The following is a 27,066-nucleotide window of genomic DNA, read 5'->3' as shown; positions in this document are numbered from 1 at the left end:
ACCTACTTTGTAAGGTCATGGAGAGTTTTAAAGGAATTAATATTTGAGAAATGCTTGGAAAACCTAGCATATCACAAGTGCTGTATCTATGCATTGTAAATAAAATTTAACAAATCTTCTGACACTGTTCACAAGCTCCAGAGGGGGAGACTAGTGCCTGGATGGATGTAGAAAGCACTCCATGACATATGATGAGTAAATGAATGAACAACACTGTTGAATGCATTAACAATGTCACATACATCATCCTACAGGCACTCCCAAGCAGAATCACACCCAGACATCCCTGCTCTGCCCTGCATGCTCTCCTTTGATTCTATCCAGGAATCACTGGGGCTTCTTGGACCCTGGTAACTGTGCCCACTAAGGGTTCTCTTCTCTCTAGCAAACCCCAGTCCTTGTGCTAGTTGCTGCAGATCATAGGGTCTGCACTCTGATCCTTTTCTTTACTCCAGGGAGAAGTGTCATCCCCAGAACTGGGCACACACAGAGCGTGAGACTTGGAGAAAATGGTTCCCTAGCCTGTGGCAGGTAGAAGACAGCCATGACAGAGTGGGATTTGGGGAAAATCCTCCAGGTATTGTCAGAAGTGGAGGAGCCAGGGGATTTGTCAGAAGGACTGGTCTGGTTGGTAGGCCTTGATGGTTAAATAGTAGGGGGGTCAACATGTTTCATAGTTCCTAGCATAATACAATCAATAGGATGGTGATGAAATCAGAATTAGCCTAATAAGGTCCAAATTAATCCAATGTCATCTTTTCCCTGACTGACTCACTAATCCAGTAGTGATTTATAATAATGATATTTGTGTTCTATTATCTCATTTTCATTGATTGGCTAGTGTAATTATTCAATTATTCTTTATATATCTTGTATATACTTAATATAGTAAAGAAAAAGTGAGTTTTAAAACAACCCTCCTTGAAAGAGTCTCCCTAACATATTGAATTAATAACAGAAGCCATTGATGGGAAATTCACAAAAAATTTTGACCCTTAGTCTCTGATTTTAGATCTTCTTAATTGGTAAATTATCCCTATTTCTTACCTCTTTCTTGAGATTAGCCCAGTTAGGACTATGTAGGAGTGTAACCTCACACCACTTGAGAAGTAGTGGTGGGACACTAGGATGTTCGTTTTATTTTGTGTGTGTGTGTGTGTGTGTATGAGAGTTTTTGCTGAATCTTGCAGTGTGGGCCAGTGTAGACTCCTTTTCTTGGGAAAAATGTTCCTTAACCACTTTCTCTGGGCCTTATTTTCACTCATGGATTGACCAGTGCTGTCCAATAGTAGCATTAAGCACTCTATTTATGAAATTAAAACTTTTTAGTAGCCACATTTAAAAAAATAAAAACAAACAGTTGAAAATAATTTTAATAGTATATTTTAACCCATTATAACTAAAATATTATCATTTGGGCATGCAATCTATATAAAAATTAATAATGAGATAGTTTACATCCTGTGTTTTTTTACTGAGTTCCACAAATCCAGTTTGGACTTTCCAGTTACAGCATAATCTCCATTTGTAAGTTGATTTTTTTCAGATATACATTCTCTATATTGAGATATTATCATGTTCACAGTTGTAACATAAGATTCACATATCTAAGATGTTGCAAACATACTTAAAAGTTTTCCAATTCAAGATCATGTCAGATGAATAATGAAAAGTTCCCATTGGGTCCAGTAAGAGAGAAGTCAGTGTGGCCTTACCAAAAGAAGCACCATAGAATGGTGAGAGTTGATGGAGTGTGGGGGCTCTGAGGAGGTGGTTGGAGGTGAGACCAGAGACACATGATGTAGATGACCTTTTCTTAATGGTTCACAAGTAAGGGGAAGGAGTAGAGAGAGCACTTTCTCTGTGAAATATCAGGCAAGTTAAGGGACCTTGAATATGTATGAAGGAAGAAGAAATGTGGGAATATTTAAAACAGGCTTTGTGGAAAATCAAGGAGTAAATATGCCAACACACAAAAAGAAAGTAAAATTTCCAGGCATTATGGATGCTTCCAGTAGAAGCAGATGATTTTGGATTGACAGTGGTACTGACGTATCATGTTGTGTGCTTTTCTTAACATTATCATGAGACCAGCAGTAGCTAAGGCATGGCAAACAATCAGGATGTTCTGGGTTTGAAGTTTTACATGGCAGATGTGATGAGCGGTAAGGAATTTTGGATTATTCCAGGGAATTATTGATATCATAGACCATCGAATCCAGGAATGATGAGAATAAGAAATGAGAAATTAAGGTGAGGATATGGTGATCTGGCATCACTTCCAATCTTGAGGAATAGGTATCTATTGTGTGAGTGTTTGAGTAAAAACTAGAAGTCAGGAATTTGTGGTAGGTGAATATGTTTTCTGAATTTTTATTTTTGCACATGACCATTTGGGTTGATGGAAACATCCGGGATGTGAGAGTGAGTCAGTAAGAGTGGGGTGGACGATAATTTCACTATTAATTTAAGCTCTGAAGGAGCTATGAATACCAAGTGGTCAATAGGAGAAAATATTTGCAAAACATATTGCTAGCAAAGCACATGTATTTATAATCTATAAAGAGCTCTTACAACCCAATAGTAAGAAGACAAGCAACACTTCCTTGCTTACCAGGAGACAGCAGACCAGGCATGTGATGAGCACCAGGACCCCTGCCAAGCAGATGAGGATGATGGTCCAGAAGGGGAGGTCTGGGGAGACAAGCACTGGTGTGAGCCATCTCCTGTCATTCCTTCAGGGCTCTTGCTGCGCCCCCACTGTGCTCAGTAGTCCTTGACAAAGGTTGGCCAACTTTCATCATTTTCCAAAACCCTGTGCACGTGGTTCTCTTTGATGAGGCACAGCATCAAGATATTCCCTCCCCACCCTGGGCTGGGGCTTCCTTGAGGCTTCCAGAATTCTCAGTCATGGTATCATTTTTGTTGGGAGAATATCCTGGAAGTGAATGAAATGGAGAATGAATGGGAGTGTGTTTAATTTTTAAAATAAAACTTTCAAACACACAGAAAAGTAGAACAAGATCAGAAAAATCCATCACCTAGATTTAACAATGTATATTTCAACCAATTAAAACAATATTTCTTCCAATGTGTAAATTATTAACAGTTGCCACCCTTGCTTCCTGCCATATTTTCACTTAAATATTAAAGACAAGTAGACATCATATTTCACCCCATTTCAATTTGCATCTCGGAAAAATTAGGACACTTTGCTACATAATCCAAGGCCATTATCACACTACAAGTGTGTAATAAATTAAATCAAATTTATACCTCTGGACATGGAGGATTGAAATTGGGCTAGGCCATCTTATGATGGTGGGGGTGAATGGGTCATCACAGTTGGCAAGCCCACAGGATTGCTCTAAATTTGTAAACTCCCACTCAAACACTTTCTTCTCTGCCTAGAAACACATTCATCCCCTTTTCCTTTACCGAGTTGTTTTATACTCATTTTCCAGGGTTCATCTACAATGTATTTTCCTCCAAGAAGCCTTCTCTGATTACCACTCCCAAGTATGGATTTGTTCACATCAAATAACTTATAATTTTCAATCACCTATCTTTGTTATTACTAACTACAACATAAACTCCAGGAAGGTAGGGACACACAGCACACATTGTACATGGGGGGAGGGTTGCAGGTCCCCATACTTGTGCAACCTCTCCCCAGCCAACTTCTTATAGATGTGTTGTTCAATATGGAGCAGCAAGTGCCTTTTTAAATTAAAATTAATTTTAATTAACTAAAATAAAAAATCTAGTACCTCAGTGACATTAAAAATCAGTAACCATAAAAACCAGCTGCAATACCATACTTAAGTACTAGACAGCCACAGGGGGCTATGCACTTGAAAGCACAGATATAGAGCATTTCCATCATTGCAGAAAGCTCTAGTGCATGATGCTGATCTAGAGCAGGACTTGGCAAACCACAGCCTGTGGGCCAAGTCAGTCTCATTCCTATTTCTATACTGTCTGTGGATGAGAAAACAGGTCCTTCCTTCCACACTTGTCAATTCTTTAGACACAGATAGAGGCCTTCACCAACCATCTGGCCAAGTGGCTTTCAGTGCAGAGATAAGGAAACAGAAGTCCAGAGAAGAGAGGTGACTAGCCTGAACTCACAGAGCTGTCTAGGAAAAGGCAAGTGCCCCTTATATTCCACTGGGTGTCCTTTTCTCTCCCTCAATTGTAGGTAAATCCTGGGGTACTATGCCACCTCCTGGCAGCCTTAGGAAGTTCAGTGCTATTGCAGCCCCAGGCCTCCAGATTCCCAGGAAAGGCCCCAGGTGTGGAAGTTGGAGACCGGACCCCTGCCCCAATGAGCATGGAGCCTTGCCATCCACAAGGACGCTGTTATTGTCCAGGGAAAAGCTCTATAGCTGGGCCAGCAACAGGAATTCCTCACAGAGGGCTACTCTGTCCAGTCTTTATGTCAATGCTGAAGGACACAGGGAGTCCCCCCAGTGTCATTACTGTGGGGACAGACCTGGAAGGGCAAAAAGGATGAACAAGGGTGTCTGGAATTCTACACTGATTCTAGGCCTTGTTCAAGAGAACTCCCTGTAAGGATGTAAACATTTGTGTCTGCCCTATCAAATACAGTCATTGTCAGACCCATGTTATTATGGAGCACTTAAAAGGTGCCTACTGGGTGTGAGTGAGGAACCGAATTTTTCATGTAATGTAATTGATTTATAAATAAATAGCCACAGGGAAATGCTGGAGAAAGGATTTCTGAAAATCCATAAAAACAATGATAACACTGGTAAAAACGGTCAGAATCAACTTTTTCAGAAGTCTAGAAATTAACCAAAGTCTTGTAATAATCTGAGGGTGTTTAGTTAAGAAAAGTGGTTGAATCTTGGTAAAAGGAGTAAGCTCTGTGGCATTATAAACTGCCCTATTCTCATCCTGCTCTCACAATGTCCTCAGTAGCTTTGAAAACCATCAGTCTCAGAACCATGGAAGCTGTGAAAACCAGCAGCCTAGCAGTCACAATGGATTTGGAGCTCCCAAAAGACCCCTCCCCGCTGAATTGTCACTATTGGACCTTTCTGGCAGATCCTTGAAAAAGCCTCATTTTCGTGGCTTGTCTTTATTTAACTCAGAGCCTGCTCAGTGAGGAGAGCTTTTCCCCAGGGCACTTGCCAAACAATCAGTGGTAATAGTTGTACTTTGTAGAGGCCTGAGTGAGCTATACCAATTGAGGCAGGCAAGAGGTGAGCAAAAGCTTAAGAGAAAAATTGGGGGAATGAGATGTCTATAGAGGGCTTTGAAAAGCTCCAATGTATTTGTGGGCATCTAGAAGGCCACGGCGTGCAGGGGCTGTGTGCACGCCCAGGAAAGCCTTGAGAAGGTCTGAATCTCTCACCTCTAGCTGAAAGCTTGGCTTCATATCTGAAAAACTGATTAATGTAATACACCATATTAATAAAATAAAGGACATATACCACATAATCTCAATACATGCATGCAAGAGAGAATTTCACAAAATACAACATACTTCAGGATTAAAAAAGAAATTGCTCAACAGATTAGGAATAGAAAAAACTTTTTCAACCCAATAAATAGCATCCTTGAAAAACCCACAGCTAACATCGTACTCAATGGTGAAAGACTGATAATTTCCCCCCAAGACCAGGGGCAAGACAGTGATGTCTACCTCATTTCATATGTTAATCACATTGTACTGGAGATTCCAATGAGGGCAATTAGGCAAGAAAAAGAAATAAAAGGCATCCAGGTTGGAAAGAAAAACGTGAAACTATTTCTTTTTGCAGATGCCGTGATATAGTATATAGAAAATCCTAAGAAATAACCACAAGCACACATGGTATGTAAATCATATCCCAATAAATGTATAAAAATTTAAATTGCCTCACGTAGTTAGTGGCTACAGTATTGGACAGCACGGCTAGACTGCTGGATTCTAAGTTGACTGGTTCTGGCCTCCCATCTTCCATGAGTCTTGACTTCAGAGGCTGATTTCTTAAGGCATGGTTTCTACACACTGTATTCCACGACTCCCAGCAGGCACCTCCATGTCTTCTGAGTTTACACACGCTCTCTTGAGGTTCTAAACCAGTTGAGCTCACTGGTTTAGGAAGAAGCTGGATTTTAGGTAACAGCTCTATATTCTAAGAGTTCTCTTCCGTAACAGCAAGGAACTGAGAAACTATGGAATGGGGGTATTTTACTTAATGTAGAACTTTCCAGAGTCATTAAGTCCTGAGTTGAAACGCACCTGAATGCTAAAACTTGGCAGTCAGAGAAATAACTCCTGACACTGCTGTTTCAGAAGAGCTGGTGGAGCTGAAAGACAGGGCAATATTTCCTAGGTCAGAATCCCAGGCTCAGCGGCCTCAGAGAGTTTTCAACCACTGAGTGCACTTCCCCATTTATTTTTGCTTGTCTCAACAAACACTAGACAAGGTATGTGTACCAAAGGATGTCTCGTTCCAGGGTATGACTTACTAAGTGACCCCGGGCCAGCTACTCAATCTTTCAGTGCCTATTTCTTAATTTGTAAAATGGGAATAAGAACCTGTCTTTATGAATTGTTATGAAAAGTCACCCTCTGACTACCCAGTGTCCATAAATCAGTCCCCACATGGGAACAGAGTGGACACACAATCCCATTCTCACCTCATCCTCGATATTTCTCTTGTTCTGCTGGTATATGGTGGTGCCTGGCTGGGCTATGTCCTGGCAATAGAGTAGGTTGGTGACAGTGAAATTCAGCTGGCAGTGCTGAGGCTGGGACTGCTCCTTGGCTTGTCTGTCAGTAGAAGAAATGGTGGCTCCATTCCTAGAATAAACAGAAAGTATAAAAGTTCCCTATCAGGAGAAAATTTTAATGAAGAAGTCATTCCAGCCAGTCTACTTATTCCTGGCAATGTGACCTGAGCTGGGTTTTTAAAGGTGGGTTACAGAAGACCCTTCATCTCCCTGTCCACCTTGAATCCATTCGTGTGTCTACTGGACCAACTCCACACCAAGCACTAGGAGAGTTCACTAGGATGGGGGAAGAGGAGTTGGGCCTCTCGGGGGCATAGTCAGCAAGTGCGGGTGCTGACCACGCCAGTGGGCATCTGTCACACACCTTTGTTGACCTCGGTTCCTAATGGGTCCTCCTGCTTCTGGTCTTCTTTCCCTCCCAATCCATTCTCCAAACATCACCTAGAAGATGAGCTTTCTAAAGCAGAACTCTGAGAGTGTCATGTTCCTTCACAAACCATTCAGTACCCAGTAAAGTCCCTGCCCACATCTTTAGCCTCAACTGCCACCTCTCCCATGTCAAAGTGTATCCTTCAGCCACACCAGACTTCTCACAGCTTCCCCAAATATGCCCTGATCTTTCTCTCTTTTAGGTTATAGACACATGTATCACTGCTCCCCATTTCTTCCCCCTTGCTAGGCCCTGTTCTCCATCACATCTCAGTTTCCTCATCACTTCCTCCAGAAAACTTTTCAAGACAGGGCTGTGTGCCCCTCCTTGAGGTTCCACAGGCACTTAAAATTCTCTGATTACAGCAATCATCAAAATGTATCATTAGTGCCTATTTAGTTTCATTAAGTATTTGCTGAATGAATGAATGGATGAATCAATCAGTGCATGACTCATAACTAGACAGCCTGAGAAGTCAACTTGGGATCCTTCAAACTTTGGATTGGAAATATTGACATGTAAACATAACCATTCCCTTGGGGGCGATTGCTGCATGTTCTCTGCCTGCCTCCTGTTGGGTGACACACCGCCACGGGTCATCAACATGGGCCTCCAGAAAGCTCCCTTTTCCCTCCGGAGCCTCCAACAATTCCACTGCTATGGAGAAGACCCATCCTTCCTCACAACCCCATCTCTTCAAGCCATGAAACGAGCCCCCCATCTCACACCTGTCACAACTTGTAGGCAGCACCCAGCCAGCAGGATGAGGCATCCAGAGTGTTGTCTAAAAGTACTTGCTTCGCCATGCTGGGGTCTAGATTGCAGGAGGACAGTGTCTTGAGAATGGGCAACATAGAGCCCAATCTAGAGACAGAGACCAAGGGAAATCAGCCAGTGCCCCACACCAGCTATGTCTCCTGAGTTCCTGCTTTATACAGTCATAGTCCTAGGGGCAAGCAGTGGGGAATTATCTGGCTGACTCTTCCCCTAGACTAGAGAGGAGACCCTGACCAAAAGTAAAGCTCTTCCTAGTGTTGGGAATAGAAGGAATAACAGTAAAAATAACGAACATCTATTGAGCACCTCTAAGAAGTGACTTACACATTCCCTCATCATCACTCTGGTGGGAGGTATCATTATAATTATCCCCATGTGAAAGATAAAGGAACTGAAGTTTGGAAATATTCGAAGTAAGCACTGTGTCCCATGATCCCTCTTTTCCCCAGTGTAGCTGTCCTAGTTCCTTCATGCATCCCTCAGAGACCTGGGTTCAAACTCAGGTCAAAGGCAATTCTTGGGCTGTTCACTTCACTTCTCTGAGCCTCAGTTTTCCCATCTGAACAATGGAGATTATCATTGTATCCACTTCATGGGAGCTGCTGTGAGAATTAAATGAGATGATCATGCATGAAAGTGCTCAGCAGGGAGCCTGGCCACGGTCAATGTTATTATTGGGCTGATATTTGTTGAAAACATCCAGAAGAGGAGGAGGTAGATGCTGAGGTTTGGTGGCCACATGATGTTAATGACTTTCCTACCCCCAAGACCTATGGAATGTGACACGGATATAGGGGATAATGGGCACCATGTCAGTGACTTCCACGTCAAGGATGTGCCAAGGCAGCTCAGAGTCACCAGCCGCCAGCTCAGCCAATGCTTCCAGTCTCCTCAACTTACATCAAGTCAGTGACCAGGCAGAAGCAGAAAACGTCTCATAGCTGGCTGCCCCTGTAAAGCTTCGTGACCTAAAACAAAGGGTAGGGAGAGTGGGTGAGATGGAGGTCTCCTGAGGCTGGAGGGGGCCACTGGAGCCAGTGAAATAGCACAGGCCTTGGAGCAAGGAGACATGAGTTCAAATCTTGGCTCTGCCCCTAAGTCACTGTGTGGCATTAGGCACACCACTCCCCTTTCTGGGCCTCAGTTTGACCATCTGAGAAATGGGGAAGGAAGCTAGGGCACTACCTCTGGAAACTGAGAGAACTCAGATCATGTATGGAAAGCGAAGGGTTGAAAGAATCTCGTAATAGACGTAAGTCAGACAGAGGAATGAGAGAGGCCCCCAGGGCAAAGAGAGATGGGAACAGGGAGAGAGACCACTCCTTGTCCTGGATGTCCCTCAGCAGGGCAGTGTACTCCAAGGACATGGGTTCTGGGTTGCTGAGGTCCCAGTTGATGATGCAGAAATTTAACTTGTACTCTCTCTGGAGAGATAAACTCTGGGATGCATAGCCTGGAGCCAATGAGAGGAAGAAAAGACAGGTGGAGACTCTCAGCTTTTAGCACAGAGGCATGGTGGCCCAGGGGGCCCCTACCTTGTCAGAATCAGCCCAAATTAGGCCCACATGAAAGAGGTTGTGGGGGCTCCCAAATAGGAAGTCACCCCAAAGAGGGGAAAACTGGATTTTACAGGATTGTCCAGAGCTGAGCTATTCTGCTTTGGCTGATGCAGTTTCCACTTCCTAGAATGTTCTTCCGTCCTCTTCTTTTCCTGGAAAAGTCCTGTTCATGCTTCAAGAACCCAATAAGATGGAGCTCCAGGTGCAGGGACCTGACTGTCTTGTCCACTGCTGTGTCCCAGTGCCTACCACAGTGTCAGACACATAATATCCTCTCCAAGAGGCCCTCCTTGACTTGTCCATCCTCTGTACCCCCATGGCACCCTGTTAAGTGTCTCTGCCTTTTTTGTGTCCCTAAGTCATCTTTAGTTCACTTGACTGTGAGTTTTAAAGGGGCAGAACCTGTGTCTTCTCTCTCAGTACCCAGCATATGGCTTGGGATAAAGTGGTCATGCATATGTGTTTGTTGAATGAATGAATGTGAGCTGCAGTGGATCCCCAAATATGGGAAGCTGAGATACTCATCTCTCATTTGTTCACTCTTTCATTTGGTACTACAATGTTAAGACATATTAAGAACTGAGAATACACTGCCTCACTAGACAAACCCTAATATCACAGAGCTCAGAATGTAAGGCGGGAGTTGGATAATTAAACAAGTAATTGCAGTAAAGTGTGATAAGTGTTGATCTGTTGCCCATCTAGGAACTGTGGGACCATGTACAGCAGAGTTTTTCACCCTCAGAACTATCAATATTTGGGGCTGTATAATTCTTGGTTGTGGGGCTCTCCTGTGCATTGGGGGATATTAGCAACATCCCTGGCCTCTATCCATTAGACGCCAGGAGCACCCTCCCAAAGTTGTGACCATCAAAAATGTCCACAGACATTGCCGAATGTCTCCTAGGGGGCATAACTGCCCTCAGGTGAGAACCACTGGCCTAGAGGAACCTTGCCTAGAAGAACCCCTGTCCCCAGAGATCTCATGGGTCAGACATTTTTGTTTTGAATTAAAATTCGTTATATTAAATTGGTCAAAGAATTTCATGCTATTTACCTGAGATAACAGGAGAGACCTTCTCCGTGGGGGTTTGAGGAAGGTGTCCGCCAGCTAGGCTGGGCTGACTTGTTAAAGAGGAAATAAAATAAAACAGGGACAAGAATGGTCACTGAAATCCAAGATCAGCATGAACGCTCACCAGTGACAAAGAGACTATCCCTGACCAGGGTGTAGAGGCCCATTTGGGTGACACCATGTGAGACAGGAACCAGCCTAAGGAGACAGGGCCATCTGCAAAGCCCCTGGCCTAACAAGATAAGGCCCCAACCAACTGACAAGCTAAGAGAATCAGATAGAGGCCACCAAGATCCATATTCCACAGCCTCTGGACATTCCTGGGTTTACGCATGTGCCCTAGCACCCAGGAGGCCACTGAAGGTGACCCTAGCCCCATAGTGACCATAGTAAAAGTCACACCCAGGGATGGAGAGCTAGCATGCTAATGACAGAGGCATTGCATGTAGGAGCATGCTACCCAACAGTGCAGGCGCAAGCACAACCCCGCCTCTACATGCCACGACAAGGCTCTCCTCCCCAGCCTTTGCCTAATAAAAGCCCCACAGTCTCACTCCCTAATGAGCCCGTCACCTGACCCGTTCCTTTCCAAACTGGCTCCCTTGTGCCTCTCCCATGCACAAGCTAACAAACTTTTACTTTCCTACTCCCGTTTATTGTCTCTCTTGATTTCCACCCTGGGGGACAACAAGAAACCAATGTGCCAGGAACACATGGATCAGCTGGTTCAGCTACCAGTAATGCTGCTGTCTGTCATACAGGGTCTCTGTCACACTCTCTGTCATAGCCCATGGGGTCAAGGTGGTAGAGGCAGATGGTTTCCATGCTGGTGGTTGCCCCATTTTTCTCAGGCCTGGGGAGAAAGAGATGTGGGGACTCTAGAGAGAGGTCCTGAAACTTCTGGAAGTGGGAGCCAGAAGGAGGGAGGAGTGAATGGGAGGTCAGTGGGAAGACTGAGAAAAGGGTGGTCCCCAAAACGATCATTACTGGCAAATGCTCAGGGAAGTGTCTTACCTGAGGGAGGTGAGTCTGCAACCCAAGAAGGGGCCCAGGCTCTTCTTCTTGAACAAAGATCCAAGCTGGGGAGGAAGGAAGAGGAGAATGAGCAACAGGGACAGGGTTTGGGGGAGGAACTGGCTAAGATTTATCCCACCAGGAGCTCCTGGCATCAGGGTCTCACCATGTGCTGCAGGACGCTCTCAGTGGAGTTAAACGAGGCTGAGCCATTGTTCATGTCTGTTGAATACTGGAGGTTGGAGATGGTGAAACTGAGTGTGAGGGTCTTCAGGTTGTGCCCCATAGTTGCATGAAGAGAGGAGGAGAGATTGCTGTCACTGAGAGCTGTCCTGAGATCAGATCAGAATCCTGCATTATTTTGATTTGTTGTTTTCTCTCCCGGTGGTGCCACCACCCACCAATGTGGTCACCCAAGTCAAAACCAGCACACCTGCTTAGCTCCTCCTCCCTCACCTCCCAGCAATACCAATTCCACATGCAGAGAGATCCTCACATACTATTCTCTCTCTTCATCCCTGTCCCAGCTCTGGCCTTATTTTCTCTCACTGAACCAACATCCCAGGATGCTCACTGAATGCCCAGTCAAAAGGATGTTCTCTACATTGAACACTAGAAGAATTTTTCTGAAATGAAAATCTCAGTAGGATCACCCCTGATCTAGTTACCTTGGCTCCCTATGGCCTTCAGCCTTAAGTTCAAGCTTCTAGACCTGGCATACAAAGCCCTTCCCAATCTGACTCCTGCTGACTTTTCAGCCTCATTTATCCATCCACTTTGAGTTCAGCTTTCTACTTCAGGCAAACCAAATTCCTCTCAATTCTTCCCATACGCTATGCTATTTCTGCCTACTGGGACTTCATTCATGGAATCCCCTCTGCCAAGAATGCTCTCCCTACCCTATTTGCCTGGATCATTCCTTCTTATTCTTAAAGACTCCCTTAGGGTGAAACTTTCTCCAGAAAGCTCTTCCTCTCCAAATGGTACAAGGTACCTCTTTCCAAAACATCCTACATCGTGTTATAATGGTCTGATAATTTCAAGACCACGGGCTCTCTGAGGGCTAGCATCAGACTGAATTGTTGGTATAATCTTTATGATCAGCCCGATTGCCCTAAATCCAGAATTTTCACACCTTGGCTTCCCAGCTCCTGTGTTATAATTGGCTGATAGATGTGTGGGGCTGGAGAGCTTCTCTTGAGATGGAAAAGAGTTAAGTTTACCTGCTAAATCTTTTGGCTAATATTTGTGGAGAGGACATTTAAGATTTTTTTAAATTATTTATTTGCCAAATTTCCAAATACACCCAATCTTTTTTTTTTTTTTTTTTTTTTAAAGTTCTACTGATTAAGCTAAACAGGATCAGTCTCGGGAGACTGTGGGCTGTGTTTACATTTCTGATTTTGTAGAGATCTGTAAGACAAAGATAGGTCCTTTTAATTTCTCAAATAATTGGGTGGTAGCCTGAATGATGTCAAAAGGCTGATTAATTTATCCAACTACATTTTCTTTAATTTGCTTCTTTATATCAGAGAGATTTTTAACTAAGAGGTAAATCAAAAGAGTTTTATGTTTAAAACTGCAGGACAATGTAGCATACCTTTAAAAGTCTGCACAAAGTGTTTAACAAAGGCCCTCTTTCCGAGTGCACAATTCAACCATAGAACAATGTACCTTGGGTGAGGCTTCCATTATCTTTTCTATTCCCCCAAATATCAGTCACTAGTTTCTATCTCACACTGTGTGGGCTCAGGCAACCCTACTGTCTCCCTTTAGCATGTTTAATTAACAGTGCCTGAAGGGCAGATTTACATTCTCTCTGTTTTACAATATCAGGCAGGGAAAACATGTCCCAGTGAGACACAATGTATGTCTCCATAAGACAACCCATAATAGAACCAGGCAAAAGAGATGTAATCACTTTACATAAAGCCTGTTCAAAATAAACAAATTTTCCTACAAACTTGCATCTTAATTCCATCAACTCTTATACTTCTAACTATAGCTTCCATTAGGACCCCATTAACAAATCTGGTTTTATAATAATGGGTATTGGAAGCATTCCCAGCCAGACATAACACCCATTTCTATAAAACAGTCATGCAAAATTGACATAACCTTTTCATATAATACTAGCTCAAACATTCCAACCTTTATAGTCCTATCAATCCTTTCACTTTTACATTTTCTTAAATCTAATTGTAGCCCGAGTCAGTGTCCCACCAATGGGTTTTGGTATTGTCACTGACTAATTGCCCCAAGGAACTCAAGGGTGGGTTCGGAAGTATTTAACTGTTTTTCCAAATTGTTTTTTTTTCCTTTTGTTATGTTAAGGAGTTGCAATCACCAACCACCCTGAACTAGACCAAGCCTCACCACAAAGAGCTACACCTATGACCTTTGCCTTATTTTTAATGCTGAGATCTCTCCAGGAAGAGTTTAGTTCTCATTATGTGGAAGCGTGTTCTCCAACTGAGCCTGTGCAAGCGAATACCGCCTCTGCCTTTTGAATATTGATTCCACATCCGAAATAAAAGGTCCCTGTTTCCCTTTTCTCGGGGAGTCATGACTTTGGAAGTGATTCTGCTTGGTCTCCTGTTTACTGAAAATATACTTTACTTTGTATGACAACTACTTCTGGTGGAGAGTATGATTTAACTCACCAGGAGGTGAACCCACTTTGATTTTGGTAACAGGACCACAACTCATGGGGTTCCTGCATCAAGGAGTCTTGGAAATTTCTCCTCTCCATATCCTGGTCATTTTACCCATTTCTGTCCAAAAGGCTTTGAACCCCCTGTGAGAGGTCAAGCCAAAATACTCTGACCCTTTTGTCAATCTTTAACTTGATTAAGTGGCCTAACTCTTGCCCCAAGCAACTGTTGGTCAGGTTTCTCATTGTGATCTCTGCCTTTCAGCTTTTTAAATTTCTCTAAACTGGGATAAATAGAGAAAACTTGTTTGGGACCCGTTAATGTTGTGGGGTCCAGTAGAGGGTCCCTTTGGCTCACCAAAGCTCAGTTAGTGCTGTGTTAAAACATTTGTTTTAACCCTATTAATGTCCATTTTAGTTATCTCAATTTTTTTGTTTTTGTGAGGAAGATTGGCCCTGAGGTAACAGCTGTGCCCAACTTCCTCTATTTTTTGTATGTGGGACACCTGCCACAGCATGGCTCAATGAGTGGTGTGTTAGTCCACAACCGGGATTCGAACCTGCAAACCCCAGGCCATGGAAGCGGAGCGTGCAAACTTAACCACTATGACAATGGGCCAGTCCCTAGTCATCCCGTTTTTTAATAACCATCTAAAGATTCTCATCCTGCTGAGACAGGTCCTGTGATTCTTCCCTTTCTTATTTCTCTTTGTTTTCCCCCTTTCAATATTTGCATTATTTACCTTATTTCCTAATAACTCTTTAAAAAATTTCTACCTTGTTGGGAAGAGTCCCTTGACTTTCCCCTCTGTTTCTTCCCATTCTCTTGTTAAGTAACTTAATGCTTTCATTAGCATCTATAAGACCATCAGAGGAAGGAGATACCTCAAATTCAATTAAGTTCTTAAGGCTGGTCATTACTTTTTTGTGTTTCTTTTTAACTTGTTTTTTTCATAAGTACCAATAAAACAGCTATGTATGATGAGAGCTCTCTAAAAATGTTTTTAATTTAGAAGTTTTTCCAATATAAAGGATTCATCATCTGGCCATTGATGAGTAGGATCTTAATAGCAACTCAAAAAAATAAGCCTTTTATGGCTCAGGCATGGATGTAAGAGCCATCCGCAAAAGAGAGGGCAAAAGAAGCAGCCCTCAACGAGATCCAGAAATCTCACTCCCAAAAATTATCTAAGAAAGCAAAGGCCTTCGTTGCACAGGTGGTAAGGATGGTGCGGTGAAAATGGTGTCTCTGGTCTCCCACAGGAACACGGGATGCCTCCTGTCACAAAAAAGCAACAAAAGTTAAGACAACCAAGGCCACTTCTGAACTGGGACCCTTTATGACAAACTCCTCTGAGAGCTGACACAGCCAGGAAAAGAGAGTGCTTGGAACCCCAGTCTCTTTGACTGGCTGCCAAGATGAATGCCAGTATGTGTATCCTCCAGATGGTGAAGACTGGAGAGGATGTTCTCACTAGTCACAAAGCCAACCCCTCAAGATGTAGAACAAGACAAAAGAAAAACCTCATCTAGTTTTTTTTTATTTTTTCATTTTTTTGCACATTAACAGCTTTAGCTAAGCCTTGGGACTCTTGGATCCAAACTGATACCTGGGAGGGATGTGTTCTGGGGTTGGGGCCTGGGTGTTGTTTTACCGAGTACCTTATTGCACGGAAATTTTCTTGAGTTTGGCGGGTTAATCTGGTGTCCATCTAACCCATTCCATAACCAACTTATCCTATCATGGGAGTCCTCTTGAGGTTATGAGCACCCTAATCACTCTTAAATCCTTGACCCATGCCAACCAATTTTGTAGCTTTGGCCTTCAAGATGTCCCTTAACAATAGCTTTTACCTCACGTGCATATTAACCCACAGCAAAGTTTATCACCAAACTGCAGGGCCAGCCTGGACAACAAGTTGATAGGGCCTATGCCTGTGTTCTGCCCTATGTTTTTTCTTTTTATGACAATTGACACAAAAGACAGAGACAAGGAAAAACAGTGACCATCTCTGGGAGGAGAGGAATCAATAAAAACCAAAAAACACGTTACCAAATTTCCCAGAGTTGCTAAGTCCAAGAAACGAGCTTTACAAATATTTTCTTCTGCTAATCAAAATTTAGAAAAGGAAAAAACTCACAACTTTTGCTTCCACTAGACCCTGTATGCAGAGATCCAGGAGACTGAAATGGTCAGCTCCTGCCAGCTCTTGTCAGAGGTCCAGGTCCTCAGCTGCAGCTTTCCCCGAGGGAGCAGCATCCAGCCAGTTAAGTTTTATCCCATCCTCATAGCCAACTACAGGGGAGGAAGAAATATTCCTCTACCCTTCTAGGGTCTTCTACCTGGTCTAAGAATTAAATTGACATGAGACAGAATAATAGGAGAAAAATCAAACAAGCTTAATAAAACGTATTCATGGGAGAAACCCAGGAAAACTTAGTAACTCACCAAAATGGCTGAAGCCATCACCTTAAATACCATCTTCAGCTAAAGACAAAAGATATTGGGGGTAGTGATTTGGGACTTCAAAGGAGAGGAGGGAAACTCACATGGAGATGGAAAAGTAAATGTTTGGGACACAAATGTTTGCCATGCTTTGCAAAGACAATGGGACATGGAGAGGACTTTGATCAAATGGGCCTTGTAGGTTCCTCCCTGTCTACCACACTTAGTTCATACCATACTATCCATGTAGATATCCAGTTATCCATGGTACTGGCTCTTTCCTGGAACAGGTCTTCTATCTTAAATTCTTTTAGGCAGTTAGAGGGAAGGTCAAAGTTTCTTCCTGAGTCTTTTGTTCTTAAAAAATAATCAAGCCAAAGAGACACATTTTGGGGTGACAAATTCTGCTCCCCTACACAGTTAACTCTTTTTTTCTGCTGCATTCTTTTTTTTCGTAGTTTTTTCATAACTGATTTATTATTTTTTTATTTTTTTTGGTTTTTAACATTTTTTTTGATGTTTTATTGGTTTTTAACATTGTGAAATTTTGCGTTGTGCATTTTTGTTTGTCCATCACCATATATATGTCTCCCTTCACCTCTTGTGCCCACCCCCCACCCCCACTGCCCCTGGTAACCACAGTCCAGTTTTCTCTGTCCTTGTGTTGGTTTATATTCCACATATGAGTGAGATCATATGGTGTTTGTCTTTCTCTTTCTGGCTTATTTCACTTAATATAATACCCTCCAGACCCATCCATGTTGTTGCAAATGGGACGATTTTGTCTTTTTTTATGGCTGAGTAGTGTTCCGTTGTATATATATACCACATTTTCTTAACCCAATCGTCAGTCGAGGGACACTTAGGTTGCTTCCACTTCTTGGCTATGGTGAATAACGCTGCAATGAACATAGGGGTGCACAAGCCCCTTTGGATTGTTGATTTCAGGTTCGTTGGATAGACTCCCAGTAGTGGGATAGCTGGATCACAGGGCATCTCTATTTTTAATTCTTTGAGGAATCTCCATACCGTTTTCCATAGAGGCTGCACCACTTTGCATTCTCACCAGCTGTGTATGAGGGTTCCTGTTTCTGCACATCCTCTCCAACACTTGTTGTTTTTTGTCTTGGTGATTATAGCCATTCTAACGGGCGTGAGGTGGAATCTTAGTGTTGTTTTGATTTGCATTGCCCTGATGATTAGTGATGTTGAACATCTTTTCATATGCCTATTGGCCATCTGTATATCTTCTTTGGAGAAGTGTCTGTTCATTTCCTCTGCCCATTTTTTGATCGCCTTTTTTGATTTTGTTGTTCAGTTGTGTGAGTTCTTTATATATTATGGAGATCAACCCCTTGTCAGATGTATGTTTTGCAAATATTCTCTCCCAGCTGGTGGGTTGTCTGTTCATCTTGATTCTGGTTTCATTTGTCTTATAGAAGCTCTTCTATCTGATAAAGTCCCACTTGTTTATTTTTTCTTTAGTTTCCCTAGTCTGGGTAGGCATGTCATCCAAAAAGATTCCTTTATGACCAATGTCAAATAGTGTGTTGCCTATATTTTCTTCTATGAGTTTTATAGTTTCAGGTCTCACCTTCAGGTCTTTGATCCATTTTGAGTTAGTTTTTGTGAATGGCGATAGCAGATGGTCCACTTTCATTCTTCTGCATGTGGATGAACAGTTTTCCCAACACCATTTATTGAAGAGACTTTCCTTTCTCCATTGTATGTTCTTAGCACCTTTATGGAAAACTAGCTGTCCATATATGTGTGGTTTTACTTCTGGGCTTTCAATTCTGTTCCATTGATCTGTGTGTCTGTTTTTGTACCAGTACCATGCTGTTTTGACTACTATTGCTTTGTAGTATGTTTTGAAGTCAGGGATTGTGATGCCTCCTGCTTTGTTCTTTTTTCTTAGGATTGCTTTAGCTATTTGGGGTCTTTTCTTGCCCCATATAAATTTTAGTATTCTTTTTTCTATTTCTGTGAAGAATGTCATTGGGATTCTGATTGGGATTGCATTGAATCTGTAGATTGCTTTAGGTAATATAGACATTTTAACTATGTTTATTCTTCCAATCCACGTGCAGGGGATATCTTTCCATTTCTTTATGTCATCATCGATTTCTTTCAATAATGTCTTGTAGTTCTCACTGTATAGGTCATTCACCTCCTTGGTAAGATTTATTCCTAGGTATTTTATTCTTTTTAATACAATTGTAAATGGTATTATCTTTTTGAGCTCTCTGTTAGTTCATTATTAGCATACAGAAATGCAACTGATTTTTGTAGATTGATTTTGTACTCTGTGACTTTGCTGTAGTTGTTGATTGTTCCTAATAGTATTCCAACAGATTCTTTAGGGTTTTCTATATATACAATCATGTCATCTGCAAATAGTGAGAGTTTCACTTCTTCATTACCTATTTGGATTCCTTTTATTCCTTTTTCTTGCCTAATTGCTCTGGCCAAACCCTCCAGTACTATGTTGAACAGGAGTGGTGAGAGTGGGCAGCCCTGCCTCGTTCCTGTTTTCAGAGGAATGGCTTTCAGTCTTTCCCCATTGAGTATGATGTTGGCTGTGGGTTTGTCATAAATAGCCTTTATTATGTTGAGGTACTTTCCTTATATTCCCATTTTGTTGAGAGTTTTTATCATAAATGGATGTTGTATCTTGTCAAATGCCTTCTCTGTGTCTATTGAGGTGATCATGTGGTTTTTATTCTTTGTTTTGTTGATGTGATGTATCACGTTGATTGATTTGCGGATGTTGAACCATCCCTGCATCTCTGGTATAAATCCCACTTGATCATGGTGTATGATCTTTTTAATGTATTGTTGTATATGGTTTGTCAATATTTTGTTGAGGATTTTTGCATCAATGTTCATCAGCGATATTGGCCCGTAATTTTCTTTCTTTGTATTGTCTTTGTGTGGCTTTGGTATCAGGTGATGTTGGCCTCGTAGAATGATTTAGGAAGTGTTCCATCTTCCTCTATTTTTTGGAATAGTTTGAGAAGGATGGGTATTAAATCTTCTTTGAATGTTTGGTAAAATACACCGGAGACGCCATCTGGTCCTGGACTTTTATTTTTTGGGAGGTTTTTGATTACTATTTCAATCTCTTTACTTGTGATTGGTCTATTCAGATTCTCCATTTCTTCTTGGTTCAGTTTTGGGAGGTTGTATGAGTCTAAGAATTTATCCATTTCTTCTAGATTGTCCAATTTGTTGGCATATAATTTCTCATAGTATTCTCTTATAACCCTCTGTATTTCCGTGGTATCCATTGTAATTTCTCCTCTTTCATTCTAATTTTATTTACTTGAGCCTTTTCTCTTTTTTTCTTAGTAAGCCTGGCTAAGGGTTTGTCGATTTTGTTTATCTTCTCAAAGAACCAACTCTTTGTTTCATTAATCCTTTCTACTGTTTTTTGGTCTCAATTTCATTTATTTCTGCTCTGATTTTTATTATTTCTCTCCTTCTGCTGACTTTGGGCTTTGTTTGTTCTTCTTTTTCTAGTTCTGTTAGGTGTAATTTAAGGTTGCCTATTTGAGCTTTTTCTTGTTTGTTAAGGTGGGCTTGTATTGCTATGATTTTCCCTCTCAGGACCACTTTTGCTGCATCCCATATGGTTTGATATGGCATATTATCATTTTCATTTGTTTCCAGATAGATTTTGACTTCTCCTTTAATTTCATCAATGATCCATTGGTTGTTCAGTAGCATGTTGTTTAATCTCCACATTTTTGTCACTTTCCCAGTTTTTTTTTCATGGTTGATTTCCAGTTTCATAACCTTATGGTCTGAAAAGATGCTTGTTATGATTTCAATCTTCTTAAATTTATTGAGGCTTGCTTTGTTTACCAACATATGGTCTATCCTAGAGAATGTTCCATGCGCGCTTGAGAAGAATGTGTAGTCAGCTGTTTTTGGATGGAGTGCTCTGTATATGTCTACTAGGTCCATCTCGTCCAGTTTTTCATTTAAGTCTACTATTTCTTTATTGACTTTTTGTCTGGAAGATCTATCCATCGATGTAAGTGGGGTGTTAAGATCCCCTACTACTATTGTGTTGTTGTTAATGTCTCCTTTTAGGTTTGTTAGAAGTTGCTTTATGTACATTGGTGCTCCTATGTTGGGTGCATATATATTTATAAGTGATATGTCTTCTTGGTGGAGTGTCCTTTTTATCATTATATATTTCCCTTCTTTGTCTTTCTTAACCTGTTTTATCTTGAAGTCTACTTTGTCTGATATGAGTATTGCAACACCTGCTTTCTTTTGTTTGCCATTAGCTTGGAGTATTGTCTTCCATCCTTTCACTCTGAGCCTGTGCTTGTCTTTAGTGCTAAGATGTGTTTCCTGAAGGCAGCATATTGTTGGGTCTTGCTTTTTAATCCATCCTACCACTCTGTATCTTTTGATTGGCGAGTTCAATCCATTTACATTTAGGGTAATTATTGATATATGAGGGCTTAATGTTGCAGTTTTGTCACTTATTTTTAGGTTCTTTTGCATTTCCTTTGTTTCTTGTCCCATTTGTTTCGGACTGCCAATTCAGTTTGGTTGTTCTGTCTTATGACTCTTCTAGTTTTCTCTTTGTTTATCATATGTTATTTTGTTTTGATTATTTGTTTAGTGGTTACCTTGAGGTTTGGGTAAAAAATCTTGTGTATGAGATAGTCCGTTATCTGATGGCCTCCTATTTCCTTATACTAAGTCAATTCAATCACTTTCCTCTTCCCCTTCTAAGTTGTTCTTGTTATACCTTATTCTATCTTGTGTTGTGGGTGTGTGTTTATGGTGATGAGGTTATATTTATTTTTGGTGAGTTCCTTCCTTTGATCTTTGATTTTAGTATTTAAGTGGTTGCTAACCTATTCCGGTAAAGATCTACTATTTTTCTGAGTTTATCTACCTATTTTTCTCCTTGCTCCAAGCTTTGTATTCCCTTTCTCTTCTTTTTTTCAGGCCTGAGTGTCTTCTTGAGTATTTCTTATAGTGGGGGGTCTCGTGGCCATAAACTCCCTTAGCTTTTGTTTATCTGGGAAAGTTACTATTTCTCCATCATATTTGAAGGATATTTTTGCTGGATACAGTATTCTTGGCTGAAAGTTTTTGTCTTTCAGTATTTTGAATATATCATTCCAGTCTCTCCTAGCCTGCAAAGTTTCTGTTGAGAAATCCGCTGAGAGCCTGATGGGAGTTCCTTTGTATGTTATTTTTTGTTTTTGTCTAGCTGCCCTTAATATTGTTTCTTTGTCATTGACTTTGGCTAGCCTTACCACTAGGTGTTGTGGAGAGGGCCTTTGTCTGTTAATATATTTAGGTGACCTGTTGGCTTCGCTTACTGGTATTTCCTGCTCCTTCCCCAGATTTGGAAAATTCTCGGCTATTATTTCCTTGAATAGGCTCTCTGTTCCTCTTTCCCTCTCTTCTCCCTCAGGAATACCTATAATTCTTATGTTACATTTCCTAATAGAGTCAGATATTTCTCGGAGACTTTCTTCATTTCTTTTTAGTCTTAGTTCTCTCTCCTCTTCCATCTGGAGCATATCTGTATTCCTATCCTCTAAAGTGCTAATTCTTTCCTCCATATTGTCAGCTCTGTTCTTTAAAGATTCCAGATTCTCCTTTATCTCCTCCATTGTGTTCTTCATCTCCATCAGCACTGATTGGTTTTTCTTTATGATTTCAATCTCTTTGTGACGAAACTCCTAATCTCCTTGAATTGTTTGTCTGTGTTGTCTCGTATTTCGTTGAGTGTTTTTATGATAGCTATTTTGAAATTTCTGTCATTTAGATTATGGATTTCTGTGTCTTCAGAGTTGGTTTCTGGGTGCTTGTCATTTTGTTTCTGGTCTGGTGATTTCATATATCTTTGCATTGTGGTTCCTGTGTTGGCTTTGTTTTTCCTCATCCTGGAAATCTCTGGTTGCAATTTCCACCTGCCACCACTGTGTGGTGGTAAAGGGCTGTGTAGTCTAAGCCCCCTGCGCTCTGCCGCTGTTTTTCTGCTGTGATCCGCAGTTTGTTTTTTTCGCTGCGATCCGCCAGTCGGGTCGCTTGATCTGATCTGCTGCAGATCGCTTGGTCTGATCTGCCACTGATTGCTTGGTCTGGTCTGCCGCGGATAGCTTGGTCTGGTCTGGTCGGTTGAGCTGCAGGGTCCGGCTTGCGGGGAAGGGAGGGCTCTCTCTTTTGCCCTCTGGGTCCCTGACGTGGGGGGCTTCTCGTTGGCCCCTCGTTATCTGCTCTCTGGGGTGCTCAGATGTTGATGGTAGCCCTGTGGCTCTTCTGAGTCCTCTCTCCCCACTTCCTCCAGGGGCCCAGCATGTTCCACTCTCAGATGTGTGGCAGTGTGGATCTTTCCGATCTAGCTTTTCACTGTCTGGGATTCTGTTGTTGGTCTGTGACTGTTCCTTTTGTTGTATCTTATCTGGGGAAGAGTTCACGGGAAAGCTCACTCCGCCATGACCCTGACGTCACTCCCCTTCTTCTGCATTCTTGAAAGTTATTTCCAAAGAATTGAATGGTAGCCTTCATTATGATGCTCAGAAGTTGGCCCAACCATCCAATCACACTATTTTGAATTTTTTTTCATTACATCATGGAGAAAATTTTCCATTAGAGAAGTTAGAGATTCCTATGTTCTGAAGCTTCTGCATTTAATGCAATATGCCTTTGAGAAGTCTGTATAAAGCATTCAACAAAGGCCTTAGTATGTTCTCCTTCTTTCTGAGCACACAACTCAACCTTAGACCAATTCACTTTAGAGGGAAAAGCTTCTAATATTGCTTTTATCAAACCTTAAATATTAGCCTCTAGCTGAGCCATTTCTTGGTCAGTTATAGGAGGGCCTGGGAGAGATTCTGGCCATCTGTTTCCTTTGTGAGGGGGTATTTCCCCAGGGGGTTATCTGGCTTGTCTAATAACTGCAATATACTCATGGTTGGGAAGAGCACCCCTTAGCAACCAATCAAGGTCCCTATGAGTGAGGTTGTGAAGTGCCAATCATGTTTGTAATTCTTCTCTGAATTTGGTAGGATCTTCTGAAAGTGGAAGTAAAACGGCCTTATTTAAAGATCTGTTGCTGTCCAGTGAACATGTATTGTTTGTGGCAGGGGGTCCAGGATACATCTGCAAAGGACATTGGATAGAAATGTCTGAAATTGACAAGGCTTGTTTAGCAAGCCCTGGAAGATAGGAGGAATTATAGGGGACTGAAAAGTAAGCCTTACCACCTGTCCCAGGTGATTCTGCTAAATTTACTTCCTAACATTCATTATTTATGCAAGTAACGTGTATACTTCTGGCTTGGAGGTCAGAGCAGAGTGCCCTGTGTAAGTCTTATAAAGAAAGGGAAGTTAAAATAGGCAGCTGGGTATTTAAGAGATTTTCTGGGGAAGTTGGAGGAGTTTTAGGATTTAAAGAGAATTGACTGAGGAGACGATGCTGGATTTTGAGAGAGGGGATTGGACCAGGGACCCAGAGATCCAAAATATCTTCTGGAGGTTTAGGGACAGGGAATTGGAAATAAAGGGGTGTATAAGAAGAAGGAGAAGGGGTTTTCATATTCATTTGGTTTTTAATTTTTGTTGTAAGTCCAATTTCTGTAAAGAACAGAAATCATCTTATTAAGGGACTCCCTAAGGCGAGCCGTTACTTTTCCTCATGTTCTTCTTTCCATGTGATGTTTCCATAAGTACCAATAAGACAGCTGTTTAGGATAAAAGCTCTCTAAAGTTTTTTTCAAGCAGAGAAGTTCTTCCAATTCAAAAGACTCATCATTTGGCTATTGATGAGTAAGATCTCCTTTATTTTATTTATTTAAATCGAGACTCAATCCATAAGCCTTTCATGGAAAGACCCAGAGGTAACTTTTCAGACTGAGAATAAATCTTTACCAAGGCTGCAAGAGGTATTCCTGCAGAGGGTGCAGAAGATGCAGCCCCATGACCGAAAGAGGTCACTCCCAAAGATAGTTTAAAAAGCAAAGGCCTTTGTTGCATAGACAGTAAGAATAGTGTTGTGAAAACAATGTCTCCAGTCTCTCATGGGAACATGAGATGCCTCCAGTCACAGACGCATTAATCTGTGATACTGGGCAGGTGCTACTGGAACGGAACTTTTGCAGCACTAAGAAAGCAACAAAGGTTGAGACAGCAAAGGGCTCTTATGGACTGGGATCCCTTATGACAAAAGCCCCTGAGAGCTGGCATAGTCTAATGAAGAGAGTGCTACTTGTGACTTCATGTCTCAGAACCCTGGTCTAGTCAACTGGCCACCAAGGTGTGGCTTGGTAAATGCACCTTCCAGATGACAAAGACCAGAGAGAATATTCTCATTGTCACAAAATCAAGCTCTCAGGACATAAAACAATATGAAAGGAAAAACCATATCTGATTTTTACAGAGGAGACCCATGGCAAAAATTTGTCTAAACACATTATGGTTTGCTGGGAACCACGAACTTAACTAGTCTGTGCAGCTGGCTCAAACACCAGGCTAATAGGGCCTGTGCCTGCGTTTTACCATATGGTTTTTTGTTTTTTGTTTTTTTGAGGAAGATCAGTCTTGAGCTAACATCCATGCCAATCCTCCTCTTTTTGCTGAGGAAGACCGGCCCTGAGCTAACATCTATTGCCAATCCTCCTCGTTTTTTTTCCCCTTTTTCTCCCCAAAGCCCCAGTAGATACTTGTGTGTCGTAGTTGCACATCCTGCTAGTTGCTGTATGTGGGACACCACCACAGCATGGCCGGACAAGCGGTGCATCGGTGCACGCCTGGGATCTGAACCTGGGCTCCCAGTAGCGGAGTGCACGCACTTAACTGCTAAGCCACAGGCCAGCCCCCTACCATACGGTTTTTACTCCAAACCGAAACTACTCATACCAAATCATCACCAGAATCACTATACCCGAGGAACTACTTCCACAAATATTTTTTTCTGCTAATTTAAATTTAGAAAAAAAGAAAAAGGACTCTCACCACTTTCCCTTCCACTAGACCTTGCAGACAGAAATCTGGGAGGCTGACATGGTAAGAATTCTTACCTTCTGCTGGCTTTTTGTCAGAGGTCCCAGGACGTCTTCACATGCAGCAGTCCGGGAGCAAGCAGTATCCAGCAAGTGAAGATCCTGCAGACTATGCTGAAACTTTCAGGGATGAAAAATTTCCCCCTACCCCTCTTGGTTCTTTTGGCTGGTCTAATAATTAAATTGACACAGTACAAATAAACAGGGTAAAAACAAATTTAATTACATATGTACAGAGGTCTCATAGATATGAGACCTAAGAAGTGACCAAAACAGTCTTGTTTACATACCTTTTAGGCAAAGAAACACTAAATTTGTGAAGAACTGACAAGACAAAGAAATTTAGGATTGGGTACTAATTAGTGAAGAAATTAAGCAGAGTTTGTTTACGCAGACTTCTTGGCTGTGAATTTTTTATCTCTAGTGATAGGGATGTCTCTCTAACTCCTGGTTCAAGAAGGGTAACTTTCACAGGGGAGATTTTTTTCCTGCTTTTAGATAGATAGAGAGAAGGGTCCAAGTGTCTTTCTTGCATCAGCTGTTTCTCAAGTAACTTTAATTCAAAATAATCAATATGTCACTTTGGCATATTTTGGGGTGACCTGTGCTGAGCCAATCACTCATGAGTTAACTCCCTGGCACTGCCTCAGATGGCAAGGCTAAGGAATTTCCTTGAGATCTGGTTTCAGGGAAACAGGCACCTCTGTTCTGTAATAGACTGGACCTCAGAGGAGTGAGGTGCTCCCTAGAAGTCCCTGCCTGTGGCCAAGTCTGTCTTTACGTGTCAGGGAACCAGGGAAAGACCCAGGGAGCTTGGATGCTGAGTCACTCCAGCCTGTGCATGCACAGTTTGCACCCGACCACCTGCCCTCAGTTATCCAGCCTTTTTGATAGGGCCTGCCGCAACCCACCAAACATTCTCCTGAGGACAGCATTTCCCACACTGTGCCATTGGTGATAAGGTTTGAATTGTGCCTGCCTTCAGACCCCATAAGGCCTTGCTGTCTTTTTTTCCCTGGGTCCTATCTGGCAATAGTGATTCCCAGCCATTTCCCATCCTGGGACCCCTGATCAAGTCCAAAATGGCTTCCGAGATCCCACAAAATCTAGTTTCAGGGGACTTAGTAACTCTGCTTTTGAGCTGAGTGGACCCTGGCAGCCCAGGGTGTCCCCCAGAAGTCCCCCCTGGGGCCTGTACTTTTCCTACACAGCCCAGACTGAGAACGGATGCCAGGGAGCCTGGGTGCCTAGCCAGTGCAGCACATGCATGTGCAGTTGCTTCCTGCAACACCCCTTCAGGCATCCAGGACATCTAGGCCTGTGAA

Source organism: Diceros bicornis, chromosome 25 (assembly GCF_020826845.1).
Source record: "Diceros bicornis minor isolate mBicDic1 chromosome 25, mDicBic1.mat.cur, whole genome shotgun sequence".
Taxonomy (NCBI): domain Eukaryota; kingdom Metazoa; phylum Chordata; class Mammalia; order Perissodactyla; family Rhinocerotidae; genus Diceros; species Diceros bicornis.
This window is presented reverse-complemented; position numbering follows the sequence as displayed.